This window comes from Lycorma delicatula, chromosome 2 (genome assembly GCF_047948215.1).
Source record: "Lycorma delicatula isolate Av1 chromosome 2, ASM4794821v1, whole genome shotgun sequence".
NCBI lineage: Eukaryota > Metazoa > Arthropoda > Insecta > Hemiptera > Fulgoridae > Lycorma > Lycorma delicatula.
The window spans coordinates 155,198,978-155,215,607 of NC_134456.1; the positions used below are offsets into that span (position 1 = coordinate 155,198,978).

Genomic DNA, 16,630 nt, shown 5'->3' on the forward strand with positions numbered 1-16,630 from the left:
AAATATTAATCATAATGCTTTACACTTAACTGGATTGGGCATCAGCTATAACCAGTACGTTGTAATTCTTATGCGCCATCTCCTGTCGTAAAGTATAACTAAACAAGTTTTAAATAATTATTTATTTCCATTATTTTATTAAATGTTTTTTTGAAAAAAGAGTTAATTTTAACTATAAATGTATTTGGCACTGAGGTTAAAAAAATGTTTTTGTTTGTTTTATTTTATTAGCATAAAACTGGAAACAACCACTAAACTTCTCGAAAGAGAAGTGGTGTAAACTTTAGCAAGGATCAAATGTACTAGATTTACTTTCCAACTTTGGTCCTTATTCATTTCGCATAAATCTTTCGCCTTTTACTAAAGATTTCCGTGGATAAGGGTGACTGATAAGTCTTATGTAATTTTTCGTTAGTGCCTGCCCTATCGGGGCGGGCCTCTAAATTATAATTAATGTTATATATTTCTTATCAACAATAGTTATAGTTTGAAAGAATATTCATGCAATCTAAATACTATTCATTACCAAATGACCGATTATGTTTTTCTGTATTTGTCTTCAGTCATTTGACTTGTTTGATGCAGCTAATTCAATATTCCCTATCTAGTGCTGCTAGTCGTTTCATTTCAGTATACCCACTACATCTACATCCCTAACAATTAGTTATTACATATTCCAAATGTGGCCTGCCTACACAATTTTTCCCTTCTACCTGTCCTTCCAATATTAAAGCGACTATTCCAGGATGCCTTAGTATGTGGCCTATAAGTCTGTCTCTTCTTTTAACTATATTTTTCCTATGCTTCTTTCTTCATCTATTTGTCGCAATAACTCTTCCTTCATTTGTCAGTTTATCCACCCATCTTATTTTTAACATTCTCCTATAGCACCACATTTCAAAAGCTTCTAATCTTTTCTTCTCAGATATTACGATTGTCCAAGTTTCACTTCCATATAAAAAGCGACAATCCAAACATATACTTTCAAAAATGCACACACAACCTTCTTTTAACTGAAAGTGCTTATTCTGCATGCTCGTTAGTTAAAGATGGTTAGATACATATAATTTAAGAATTATAAAGTGATAAATAAACAATATTTATAGCAGACCAGGTTTTTTTTTATTAACTTATTTTATTAGAAAATGTAATACATATTTACAGTTAAAAAATAAAACAGAATTTCAGCAGATTAACTTTCAGTCATTTTTACAAAAAAAGAAAAACAATCCAACCCTTTAATTTTATAAATATAACTTCATAACTATTCATGTAACCTAAATAACACACGTGTTATATAATAAACATACATTATAATTTATGTATGTGACTAATGCACTATATTAACTAATAAACATGTAATAAGTAGTTATAAGCCCACAGATTCTAAAAACATAACAATCTTCATGTGAAAATATTGATGCTAAGGCACCATCTAAATCAAGAAACAATGTGCTTGGACAAGATTGGATTGAACTGACATCTACATCAATGTCAATTTTTTTTTTTAACTGAATTGTTTGTTGTTTTTTTTTAATTATTTTTCTGGTAAACTCTTTTCTGAATTAATAATTCATATAATATCTAACAGTTTTATTATTTCATATTTTATACAAAAATGTAAGTTACTTTCATTGAAGTGGTTCAATAGTGGAAAAACTATTATATTAAAAGTCCCAGGGTTAATTTCTTGTTTAAGCTTGAACTTTGTCATTTAATCTTTTTAATTAAAATCTTCAGCATTTTAACTGAGCGGTTCATTTTATATTCTAGCGTTTTGCATGTTTAACTATTAACAATTTAAAAGCAGTTTCATTAAATTTTTTATCGCATTAATTAAAACAACAGAGGTATATGTAACTCTTTTATTAAAAAAAATCAGATTCTCAATACCAATTACGTAAAAAGTAAACAACTTTTATAGTGAGTCATGATCAGAGCAGGGGCACTATTGACCATGCTTCAGTATAAACATAGTTAGACTTATTAAATGTACTTACAGATAACACTTATACTTTTAAAAGGTAAATTTTTAGTACAAAAAAAAGAAATGGATATTGTGATGATTATTATTATATTAAATTTTATAATATAAAATGTTATTTTATAATATAAAATTTTAATGCGTGACCGTACTTTAATTTTGTCCAATCTTGTCAATACAATGTACAAACAATAATCAATCTCACATGATTGATTATTAAATAATTTATGTAGATGAACAGTTGTGATTAACAAAGTTATGTCTCAGTAAACTTCCAAATTAAATCTGCTTAACAATTTAAAGTATTTCAAACTGAATACGATTAAAATATTTTAAAGTTATTATATACAAAGTGATATTTTTATAATAACTGTGGTAACATTATGCCATAAGATACAAGTGGATTTTTTTCTCATAAAAAACACTACTAAAAAATTTTTGAACTTTACAAATGTTTTATAATTTAATAAACACCTTAAACCTTAACAATGTCTGATTAATATGATGTCATTTCTAATTTAATTCAGAAATTTTCAATTTATTTAAAAAAATATATATATAAATGTAAGTCATTTTTTTCCATTACTAAACAGAATTTTAGGTAAAAAGGAAAGCTTCAAAAAAAGATGTAAAAAATTATACAATACGGTGTTTAAAATTTACATCATTTCATGAATAAAAAAAATATTGGCAATTGAAAATTTTATATAGATTCTTTGGAGAATATACCAAAGTGTTTTTTTTTTATATCTATAAACATTATCAATAGTTAAAATGGACCTCAAAAATAATAAATTGTAATCCTTTTTCTAATCATAACTTGAAAAAAAATTATTTTAAATCTAGAATTGGTTGATTTTGAAAAACGTCCAGTAATAAATAAATTATTACACTTAATCTGGTTAATAGAAATTTTAAGGAAAAATGTTTAATATGATATAAGTATAAATTAAAAAAAATATTTTGTTCACTTATATCCTAGTTCAATATTCTAACTGTAAGCTCATTCATAAAATACATTATTTCATATCTAAGAATTAGATATGAAATATCTAAGAATTATTACTTAGAAAACTAAATAAATTGATTATTATCTTTCAGTATATGTTATACAAAAAAATATAATATCTTTTGACTAAAATTTACTAACAAGTAGTACAGATATTTTACAATTCTGTTTTTTTTTTTAATTTACATTGGCCAGATTCTACTTAACTTTACTTTACCATCAAATTTTAAAAAGATTTCCTTACACATTAAGTAAAAAATGTAAATAACTATCATATGCTATACCTTTAGCAATTAAGATTATTAAAAGTAGTTAATTCTTTGTATCTATAATTGAAGCCCTAGATTTATCTCATTAAGTTAACTACAAATGAAATAACTGAAAAACCATATATGGTTTTCTTTTTATGTAAATCATTCTGCAATTACTAAAGTGAGCCGAAAGGTAGCCTCATCTTCTTCACAAAACTGATAATTTTATATAATATTTATAACCATGTGAATTCAGGGATAAAAAAAAATCAAGGTTTTATAAGCATAGTTTGTTGATGTGCAGTACTTCATTTTGCCAGTCTGGATATGGTTTAAGGTTGGTGAATGGTTGTAGGAAAAGTATTTAGAATGAGGAGGGAATGAACTCTTATGAAGTATAAGACAATGTTCAGTCTTTAATCACTTTGGATTGTTTGACAGGGTCATATCATGCATTTTGACTAGACTTATTACTTTTTAATACTAAAACAGTATTTTTTAATAATAACTACAAAAAGCTGCCTTTCAGCATAACAATATGCATACACATATTTTTAGGCGAGTGCATTTGTATGTTTCACCAACTGTGGGGCTTCAACCATGTAGTTCTCCCACAGTCATCTAAAATACCCTTCTAATACGCACAAAAACTACAGTTATGAAACTTAGATTTACTGTACTTGCCTATAGAATAAGAAGTATAACTATAGAGAACATTTTAAAATGCTGCATACAGTTTTTGATACTAAAAAGAGAAATTGGACCCAAACTGTACTGTATGATTAAATAAAGAGATCTAATTTCAGTAGAAATGGAAGATGTTTAAACAAAAATATACATCCTTCAAATGAGGTTGTAGTTCACACAACTTATGAAAAAAAATCCGAATGTAACATAAAAAAAAGTAAGAAAACATGGAAGACTAGAATAAAACATTCCAGAGAAGTAACAAAAAAATAATAGGATACAAATATGTTCAAAAAATGTGAAAGAGTACAGATGAACAGTGACACAAGAAGTAGAAAATTTATGATTTGGATTTTAATATACATCTACCACATTTTCAAAATTTGAAACATTTTTTAGAAACTGATTAGAATACACTTTAGTTTAACATAAACATTATAAAAGCACTACCTGCCTCTAACCTAGCTTGATAACCTAAAAAAAAGCATATAAGCATCAATGAAAATGCAAATAGATACTGGATAATTATTTAATGGTTAATTAGTTGGAATAATGCAAATACTCTAGTAGCAGATTTCTATATGCAAATGATTGTTTTGTGCTGCTACTTTCAAATGTAAAACCTGTCTTACCAGGTAATTGGCATGAAATAGCTATCTGCATAAAAATTTAAATAGCTCTGCCACAGAAGAGACTTCATTTTACAAAATAATTAAATTAACTTGTTCATTCAATATAATGTTCAGTATAGATTTCAAGAATTGATTGAAAATAAATTATAAAAGTATATCAGTGGAATAAATTACAAAAAAATTTACAATTAAAAAAATAATTTGGATATTATACTATCTCATATCATACAGAATCCAACTATAGTTCAGCAGTTGATCTTGTTCAATTGGAATTGATCATTTCCCTTATAGTACAAGACATTCCTGGGATATTTAAAACTCATCCAGTATGTATTCGAAGATATCCAGGTCATTCAGGGGTATCTCAACAACACCTTAAATATCTTATACATTCAAATAAGCTACACAGTAAAGACAACTTATCAAATCCAGTTAAAATTAACTATTGTATTTTTCACAAGTCTAACCCCTTGTCATTTATATTAAATCCATTTGAGATAGTTATGAAGCCATTTTGACTAATGAAATTGAGCAACTAATTATAGCAATAATACAGTATAGATGCTTATGTGAATCAGTAATCAGATCATGTGCTTGGTCATGGAGATATTCATTTTAAGAGATTCTGTGATTTCCATCACCTAGTTAAACAAATATAATACTTCAACTCTTACATAGATTTCTCAGCATTTATCAAACCATTCACTTGTTTTCTTTTTTTTTTGTTACTTATTTCATTCTATGTTTTTACTGGCTTATAATTTTTTTTTACAGCTGTTATAATTAATATTTAATACTAAAATTGATTCTGTAATAAACAACTAATTGATGGATTTAGTAGTCAAGTAGTCATAAAAATACGGGTGATGCCCTCTGCCAGTGGGAATCTAATTGAATGGTTTATAATTCAATTGGGTAGTTCCAGAACATGCAATTTTGAGAATGGGAAGAAATTCACTCCTAGGTCCGACTGTCTTCTTGAATGGCTTATAAGTATCTGAAGGATTTTTATTGCAGCATATATTAAATTGGTTTATGCTAAATCATTTTTCAATAAAGGGTTACTCCCACCTTCAGTGAAGAATTGCAGATGGGAATCCATTAATTGAAGGAGGCTTCAGATCACTCATTTGGTTGGACTTATTTTGTGATATTTTTATGGGAAAATCATTTTTTTTTTCACCATCTACCCCTATCCCTTGTCCTTTACACCTCCTTTCCTAGGACGTCTCACTGGATTCATGCTAAGGATGTGGGAGACCTGTAGATTTATTAGATCCTTGATATTAGTGAAAGCCAAGAATTCTTTTGTAAACTGTGGCTGAAAAAATCCTGATGGCTAAGGTGTTTATCAGATATAGATAAACACATATAGTCTTCTAACACCTCCATCAACATGTATTCAAGTTAACAAGGGAAATGAGCAAGTATAGAAATAGGGGAAAAGATTTATAAATAAAATTATGAAGCAGAAGAATAAGACTGATTAGAACCAGGCAAAGCCAAGCCACAAACGCATACAGATTCTTTCAAAGCAGAAGCTATCAATCAGAATGTGTTTACTTTATTGTAATAAATAATATCCAATAAAAAGTAACATAGTAAGTTTAAAAGATGCCAGTCCATTAGTTGACACTGATGAATCAGAATATTATAAAAATGGAACTTATTTCATATATCTTATTACATCTTGGAACTTTTATTACATCTTGGAACTTATTATTATTAAAGATAATAGTTCTAAAATGATTCTGGAGAACTGGCATAGTCTCTTAGTCGTTCAGTAGCAAATATAACAACAATGTCATTGAGCAGGAAATATATGTATATATGTTCTCACTGAACTGGCTCAGTTAATACCAACAACTCAATTGCTGTGTATATTGAGCAACTCTGATGAAAATGAATCTGTTCTGAAAAATTCATGACTACAGAAGAGAAGTTCAGAACATCTAAGTAACAAACAGTTTACTTTGTAAACTATAATGTGCTACATTAACCTTCAATTATTATTCATTACAAGCCGACTATTGTGGAAGCCCTAATTCAATCAAATTCTGACGTTAAGATTATGCATCTTAATTTCTACTAATATCTTAATACTACTCATATCAATCAAATATTCAGGCATCAATGTAAAAAAAAAATGTTTGCAATTTTTCAGCTTTCTCATGTCTGAATAAATCTATCAGGAAATGTACAATCACCATTCAGTTAAAAATTATATTTACCTTAATAAAATTTTTAGAATTGCATAATAAAAATCAAAAAAACAAAAGTAATAATAAAAAAAAGAATTTAAAACTAGACACACATTTTAATTTTTAAGGGCAATTATTATCATTAGACACATTTTAACTTTAAAGAAATCATAATCACTCGATACAGAAAAATTAGCAGGGCCTACCACACTAGACAGGTTGAAAGTTAGAAGGTAAACTAAGAAGTACTTGTGAAAAATATTTGTTCTCCACATTAGGGGTGATTTCACAGAAGCAACTGTGAAATCACCCCTATATGTTAAAAGCAACTGCAATCAGTATCTACTCCCACATTAGAGGTAACTAATCTACAGGCAGAAGGCAACAGAATACCATTGCCTAATATGTACTTTTCCAAGTATTAGATTTATGGCATAAGCTAAAAGATTCCAGAGTTAAATTTTATCATAAAAGTTAACTGCAAACAAAGGAAAATGGAGGTAGATGTGACGCAAGTGATCTGCCTCAGAGCTTGAATACTGATTATAGAAGAAAATTACTATTTTTTAAATAATTAAATACCAACAGTAAAAAAATAATTCAGAAAAAAGATTTTCATGAGACAAAGAGAAGAATTGTGTTTATAAAAATAAAATACAGAAACAATTATTGTTTATATTTCAAAAGCACATTCTACTTGGGCTGGCCATCACATCTTATTCAATGCTCCTCATTACAGGGTAAAAAAAAAAAAAATAATAGAAAAATCTATTTTTAATTTTCTTATGGTAGAAAAAATTCATTAAAGATTTTTTTTTTTATTACTTTTAAACTTGAAAGAATACGATTAAAAAGTGCTGAATTGATTTTTCCAATATTATTAATAAACCAAGTTTGCCAGTAATCTAATTTCTGTTTTTAACATACATTTATTAAAACTTAGATTCTTAATAAATATTTTAAATTAAAATTTCTAAATAATATTGGACCACAGACAGTATTTTCTAGTTTCTTATATTTATGATGTAAATCTTTCTTTTCTAGTTTTAATCACTCTTTTAGTTTGCTGCATGTGTCCAAGGTAAGTTATGGTTCATAACAGAAAAAACAGTTTTAAAACATTTTATTAATCTTTTTTCAGTAACCACTTGGTCACATCTCATTCTTTGCACCACATATTACTTTTACAACAGATACAAACTTTTTTTAAGAAAGATTAGTTTACAGATTTAGTGGTTTTTTCTTAAATATTTATAATATTCTGTAATAACAATTCCTGAACAGAAAAATGTTACATGAAGATTTTAAATAATTTTATTAATCACAGAGTTTGTTAGAAATTCGCCAGTAAGAGTCCACAAACAGCGAAGTCAACGAACTACGTTTACAATTCTAAATGTGACCTAACCTAAAACTGAAATTAAAATGGGGGAAAAAATTAAAACGTAAGCATGAAAATATTATATTTCAGTTCAGTTAAATTTGTAACATATAATACTTCCAAAAAATACCCTGAATTTTGTTAGACAACATTTTTTCCATTTGATGAACCGTGGGACTTATATATGTCATTTTATTCATTTTTTTACGGTGACCACAAATCAGATTGAGTACTTGATAGTATAGGTAGAATACAAAAACTTGATAATGTACTTGAAACAATAAAATTAAAAAAATATATACTACACCTTGTTTTAATGTTAAATGCTCTTATGTAAATGAAGGTACTTAGATGAAACAATTTTTTTAATTCCCGTCCCTTTAAAAAAAAATAATAAAAGTATTAGTTACAAGAGATTACACTAGTTTTATTAAAAAAGCAAAATGAATAAATTCAAATAAAAATAAAACAGAAATTTAACAATAAAATTGAAGGTTACATATTTTTCTTTTAACCTTTGGGTACACCATTACATGTTGCTTCAGAGGATGAGATGATTTGTAGCATGTGTGAAAATGCCATGCCTGACCGGAAAAATTAAAACTATTTGAACTAACTGATGGAGAAATAAATAAAAAGTTAATTTAATAATAATAATAATATAAAAAGTGTGTCCACAGATACAATAAAAATTGAGGGTTACACTTACAAAGTAATAAGTGCAATATTACATCACGGATCTTCGATTCGTGAAGGTCATTATACTAGTTTTATTAAAAAAGGAAAAATATGGTATGAAGTGAATGATATGACTATAAACAAAACAAATTGGCCATGAAATTCAATTTGTTTGTTCTAGAAAGGCAATAAATTTGTAAAGTAAAATCAGCAATTCATTAATAAAATAAAAGAATTAACAAAACGCAGTGATATCCAAAAAAATTACAATGAAATTGTAAACTGTACGGTAAGAGTCTCACAGATATCATTTCTTCTGCTTAAAAAACAAAAATTTCTATAATATAAATAAAACTTTTTTAACAAAATGATACTGATATCAAAAAAGGTAAGACACTACATTTCTATTATCAAAATCTGTTATTAATTTAGAATGTTGTTTAAAAAAAATATATGTAACAGACAATTTATATACAATAACATATAATAAACAATGTTTAATCGTTTCATATAATAAGCAAAGAAAGAAAAATTTGTTACAAAACTCTTACCGGTCCAATTTCATTTATTAAACAACGAATAATCATAAGAATTGTATTATTTCTGTAAATGTGACATGTATTATTCATTGTTTAATAAATGAAATCAAGCCGGTAAGAGTTTTGTAACAAATTTTTCTATTTTTTGCTTATAATGTGGAACGATTAAACATTGTTCATTATCTATTATTGTATATCTATTATCTATTACATATATTTTTTTTAAACAAAATTCTAAATTAATGACAGATTTTGATAATAGAAATGTAGTGACTTACTTTTTTTGATAACAGTATCACTTAGTTATATTTATATTACAAAAATTTTTGTTTTTTGAGCGGAAGAAATTACATCTGCGAGACTGTTACCGTACAGTTTACAATTTCATTGTAATTTTTTTTTGGATTGATCTTTACTCTATAATATATAGTAATATGGTTGATTAATTATAATTAGATAAATAAATAAGGTAATTATTTACAACCATTAATGTGACTAGATAATTTTCGAATAAAAAAGAGATAACTAATTATAATAAATTATATGATAATAAATTAAAATTACAAATACAGATCATTCATGTTTTATTTGTTAACACCAATCATTGTTAATCAATAAAATCTCTGACTTCATAAAAATTACATAAAACTCTTTAAAAAAGTATAAAGTACAATCATTTTTATACATCCTATGTTCATTATGTATTTTAAATACATAAAAAATAATTTATTTAGATCATACACGTGTAAAAATCGTGTAATAAAAATCATGGTACTAACATAATGAATGAAAACTGTAATGAATACTGTTAATGGTATTTCAATCTTTATGGTACTAATTAGCAAATATGATAAGAATATAACTGCACTCAAAGTAAGAATCCTCATCTTATTGCTATAAACATGAGAATATATAACATACTGATAAATCAGTAATCCTTTACCTGAACCATTATCATTACTATCTTCTTTTTTTATCTTAAATGCACTATTTCTAAAACTATACAAAATGTGTCATGTACCTGTTCAACCCTACTGTTAGCAGCATAAGATATCTTCTGTCACAATTTTCTTTTAAATCTAAATGTTATAGCATAATCAGGCACATGCCAATAGTAGATTAATTTCTACTTAGTTGAATTTGTGTGGTAACAATACAATAATACAGCTCTTTTTTTATAAAATAGTACACAATACTGTAGAATTAATTCATGCCTTCTCAGTTAATTTATACATATTTAAAAATATATACGCATACAGTTATCTTATCAAAATATAAAAAAATAAATTAAAACTATACAATAGTTAAGTAATAAAATTGATGAAATAAGAAAACAAGAGATAAGTATTAAAAAAACTAAAAAACACAACTGCCAGAAAAAGTATTGCTGACAAACATTGCTCTTTAATACAAAATAATAAAGAGAGTGCAGGTGACAATTTTGTATATTGTGTTTGTATACAGTAAAACCTTTTCTAATTTTTCATATATATATATTTAGCTTATATATATATAGCCATATTTATTTTTCAGTCCATTATATCTCTGTAAATATTAGTTTTATCAAAATGTATCTTTCGCTAAATATTAAGCCTTTTTCTGAATAAAATGACATTTTATTTTTTTAAATCGGTTAAAAAGTAGCTGAGTTATGGCAGAAAATTGATGTTGTAATTTTGTGTCTGTTTTCATGTCCTCCACTTTATGTTCAAATTGATTAAATATAGCCATTACTCCCGGTAATGTAAAAATTCCAGTGTGGGATCATAAATCTAAATCGATTCAGCCATTGAGCTTCTACATTGGAACAAACATACATATATACATCCTAAATATATTACAATCATTTTTGGGCAGTTGTATAAAAACACTAGTAAGACAAAAAATTCACATATGAGATACAAGGTTTTTGAATCATTCAGAATGAAGTGTTGAGAAACAAGTTATTTAAAAATTCTCATCATCTGATAGATTTTTCAAATTTTTTTAATTAATATATGCAAAATGTTTCTAAAATGGTTGGCTAGCTATACTTTTTCAGATTCTACTTGTAAAACTAAATAGAAAATATTCTTAGAAAAAAATGGCAATTTCTCCTTCGTTCTCCCCTTGTCCGCAATTTTGTTATTTTTATGTAAAAATTTATATCTCAAGTTCGGATAGAGGAATCATTAATATTTGGTAAGCATCTTGGTAACAAAGTTTACAGTTAGCAAAAAATCAGTACTTAAATACCTTCACAAATTTAAAATGGCCGCCATATTACAACAATAAATAAAAACAATATTATTTAATTGAACTAAACGTAAAGTGGAGACATGAAAACAGACACAAAATTACATCAATTTTCTGTCATAACTCGGCTATTTGATAACCGATTTAAAAAAAAATAAAATGTCATTTTACTCAAAATAAAAGGCTTAATATTTTAGCAAAAACATACATTTTGATAAAACTAATATTTATGGAGATATAATGGGTTAAAAAATAAACATGGCTGCCTTTTTGTAAATTGCAAAGGTATTTAAGTCCTGATTTTTTGCTAACTTTAAAATTTTATTACCAAGAGACTTACCAAATATTAATTTGATTTCTCTATCTGAATTTGAGATATAAAGTTTTACATAAAAATAACAAAATTGCGAACAGGGAAAGAACAACATATTTCCTGTTTAGTTTTAAAGTACAATCTGAAAAAGTATAGACAGCCCACCATTTTAGAAACACTTAGTATATTCAGATATTTATACAGCCTACGACACTCCTGGTAATGTAATGGTTCAAGCATGGGGTCATACATCTAAATCAGTTAAGCTATTCAGCTGCTACGATGGAACATATATACATACATATACCCTAAATACATTACATTTCTTCTTTGGCAGTCATGTAAAAATAAATTAAATTAAAAAAAAAAAAATACTAATTTAAACTGGTCATTATACAGCTCGACTTTTTATGACACATAATTGCAAGAATTTTAACTAAAAGTGCACTCAGTACAAAACATAGTAAACAGAAAAGATCCCTCTTTTTGTAACTCTTTAATCAATTAATTTTATTTCATTTTTTCATAAATATACATTTAAATTACTATGAATTGAATGAGTGCAATATCATATTTCAGTATATAGTTCATGTAAACATAAAAATAAATTAAATGTAGATATTTTAACTGAGCCTCCCTCATCTGAGGTTTCATCGACTTAGCCATTTATGGTATTGTGATCTTGTTTATTTACAATTTTACTTTATCCAGTAATAACTAAATACTATTGTAAATGATGAGCGAAAAAGTTTAAAGAGGTATCATTCTAACAGAATGATGAACCTTTCAGTGACTCAATTACAGTGAGGTACTATAAAGTTCAAGCTGTCCCATGATATAAAATGTTGAAATTTTCAGAAAAAAAAATTATTACTGATACTAAACTCTTAGCTTTTAAATAATGTTAAGTACAAAACTACATCAAAACTTATTAAATGAAATCCTGCAGTATTTTTTTAATGGATGCAATTTTTGTGCATTACAAGTTCTCATCATTTGGTATATGTGTTTCCACTGATATGTTTCAGGACATTCATAACTTGTAAATCTTTGTCTCTTCTAACACTATCTGTCAGTTATTGATAGTACTGTTTGTGTCAGTTAGCAGTGTTGTGAGTTGTACAAACTCTCTAATTAAGTTGCTAAGGCTATAACCATACTCATCCTAAATGTCTGGTATCACACCTAGGATCTGTACCATACAGAAGAGAGGAAGAATAAGATGCTCCTTAGTAAACAGTTGCATAGGACATATGCAATCAGTACCATAGCCATCATGTTAAAGCAGGTGATGTTATCAAAATACTGAACTCCATGGCAGAGTGGTAGTGTCTTTGCCTTACACACGCAATAAGTTTTGGGTGTAAGTCCCAAATCCTCAAAGGTAATTTTCTGTGCCTTTGATGAAAGAGGCTCAACGAAAATAATTCTTATATAAAAAAACAATATTTTTTTAAAATAAAAGATATACACTATTGTGATGATTACAGATAATACCTAAAAATATTGTATTTATATTGCTAGAAGGTATATTTTACACTATTAAAAGAAAATGACAGTTATAGATGAATTTAATTAAATACTGATAAAATTTGCATGTACTACAAGACAGATTAAAACATTAACACATTCAATACCAAAGATTGAAGGAAATTCTTTATTTTTAAGCTATACATTTCACAATATTACATTATTGTAACAATTTGTATTCATATTTAATTTGGTTAGTAACTTAAAAAAATAGACTAATAATATAAAAATTTATCATTTGCAATCCTGTATGAACAAAGACAAATTTCACAGCTTTCTTCACAAATAAGTCTTCTACTTATTAAATTATGCCTGTTGTTATTACAGTTCTGCCTTCTATAAAAAAGTTGTAATTACTGTAGATCACATTCAAAGCAATCTTGGTCTGTACACATTCTAGTAATTGAACTTAAAGGAACCAATATTAGGATAATAAACAAAACAATTGAAGAAGTAAATGTTATTGAAGTAAAAAATTAAAATAATAAAACTATTAGTCAAACTGTAGCTTAATCGCAGAATAACAATTCTGTTTAGGTTTTTAGTAAGATGGTAAATTACACACATCCTGATGAGGATGTTCTGCAACATCCACAATATTGTACGGAAAAAGGAAGAAAGACTTTAGTTTCCTAAAATAACATTTAATAAACTGGTTCTAGAAGATCACCAAAGTTAAACAATATGGAGAGTAGTAACTGTATTAATATACAATAAAACTGCTCTGCATTTACTAATAGATAAATGCTTTTTATATTTATTAATTTGTTCTTTTTAGTTTCAGCTATTATATATAATATTTTGCTGAAGTAGTGACTTATGTTATTGTAAAAATGAACATAAGTAATTTATCAACTCATTTTTTCCTTTTAGAAAGTTTTTTTAATATTCAGATCATATAAATAATCTTGCTTTTTTATTGACGATTTTAATGTTTGTTAAAATTACAATATTGTGCTCAACACTACTGATTTATTTTTCAGTTGATTTTTTATTAGCCTATATAAAACAGAGGTTGAGTTCAGTAAATTATCAGTAAAATAATAATGAATAATACTTTACAGTAAGTTTTTACAAATATATTATTATTATTATAAGCAGACTGTATTTTATTTCATATCAGAGTTCAGTTGTATAGATTGTAATACAAGAAATTTGTTAACTGAAGAGGGAAACAAAGGATGGCATTATAACCAACACCAGCACACTCACGAATCTTTATAAAGTTGTTTTGATACATATAATGGCAAGCTGATTTGGTCCTGGTAACAAGAAAAAACTGCAGTATTCATTTCCATCTGATGCATTACAGGTACTTGGAACATCTTAGGAGATAAAATCTTGGAAAATAAAGGATAAGAAATTCAACCTGCTAAAGACGTTTTTGATAAATTAGAACACATAAATCAGTTAACATTTCTAGCTACAGTTTTCCCAGACTGGTAACTTCTGGTAGCCACTTACAATTAGGAAAAAAGACTCTCTGTCAAGATTATTTGCTTTTTTTATTATTGAATTAATACAAATTTTTCATAATTTAGATTTTATTCAAAACTGAAAAAATATTAAAGCCAATACCTAAAGCCCAACTGCTTTATTATCCTAAACATTTGAGTCATGCTTGATGACTAATTTTAAACTATAAAATGAATCAGTAAATATATATATATATATATATATTTATTTTCCTTTTATCTATTAGCAACATATCTAATTAATTGCATACTTCATTAAAAAATCATGAAGCATTATCATTAACTGAAAAAAAATTTAAATAGCATTAAAAAAATTGTTAAAACATATCTGAAAAACAGCAAAGATTTTAACTTCACCTACCTGTACTGATTTTTAATTGCCCAGGCAAGCAGTTAAAAATGTATCAAGTAGACACATATTAAATTTTAACTCTACGAATGATAAATATCATTCAGAAAAATAATTGATTAAATTTTGATAATTTAAAAATGTTTAATGTAAAAAAATTGAAGTAAATATTAATATTATTTTCTTTAATTATTTACATGTCAAACCTCTCATTGTTTACAATTTATTGCCAATAATTATTTAAAAAATTACAGATTAATTTAACAATTTGAGCTATTCATTGTTATGCTCTTTACAGATGACGCTACTGAATCTATATCCAAAGTTAATTATTTAAAAGTTGACACCCACAAAATTATTCATTGAGTGGATTGTAATGATCAAACTTTAATTATGGATAAAATTACTGCATTATGCTTCTCAGTTGGACATAACATATAACATCGCTTATTGCATGGATAAAATTCCCATTAATGATAACAATAGCATTTTTGCTGTCCACAGTGCAAAATTTCTGCTTACGAGTTTTTATTTTATCAGATGACAAATTTTTATGAAACATTCAAACTGATTCCTTTAAAATAAAATCAAACCATATGTTTTGCTTAGAAACATCTTAATTAATTGTTACAGTTATCATAATTATTATATATTTGATACACGAATTATATTCCTGTCTGAAATAAAATATCATTCTTAGAGCTTCTCAGAAGTTATATCAAGTTTTCAAAATATAAAAATGAAGGTGATCAGGTCATTGTTTACTACTTATAAATATGAATTATCAAGAGATTAATAATCAATAAAATAACTTCAACTTATCCATGTATAATATACATATTTATAAATCTGTTACTACTGCTAAAAACAGCAGTTACATATTTCTAAAAAAAAATAACATCCATCTCTATCATATTAAACAAAATTCTTTTAATGTAAATACTATGGCTTATGAGAAAATGCCTTATTATTATACTGCTGTTGGCTTTTTTTAAATAAATTACCAAATCATTTAAAAGATCTTCCTACATACTTAAAACAGAATTAAAAAATGTTCTTTTATAGGAATAATATTATTCTGTGATGAGAATTCAACTAAAAAAAAGAAAACCTAATTTTCTGCATATCCATTTAACATATACATAAATATGTGTATTAATTATTTTCAGTAATGCCTTTTTAATTTTTATTTATTTTGTACTTAATTTATTTTAATAATATTTTCATGAATTTACTACTACATTCTGTAATTCTGCTCTGATCAAAGTTTTACCATAGTTTTCCTTGATGCACCCAGGTAATTATGGAGCAACCCACCGGGTTGGTCTAGTGGTTAACGCGTCTTCCCAAATCAGCTGATTTGGAA

The 16,630-nt window shown here is 26.3% G+C and overlaps 1 non-coding gene across 1 annotated transcript; it reads left to right on the forward strand.

Moving 5' to 3' along the window:
- Positions 1-316: 316 nt before the first annotated feature.
- On the forward strand, positions 317-437 carry LOC142320683 (U5 spliceosomal RNA). Its single transcript, XR_012755470.1, has one exon. It is a non-coding gene; the product is annotated as a U5 spliceosomal RNA (small nuclear RNA).
- Positions 438-16,630: the final 16,193 nt, after the last annotated feature.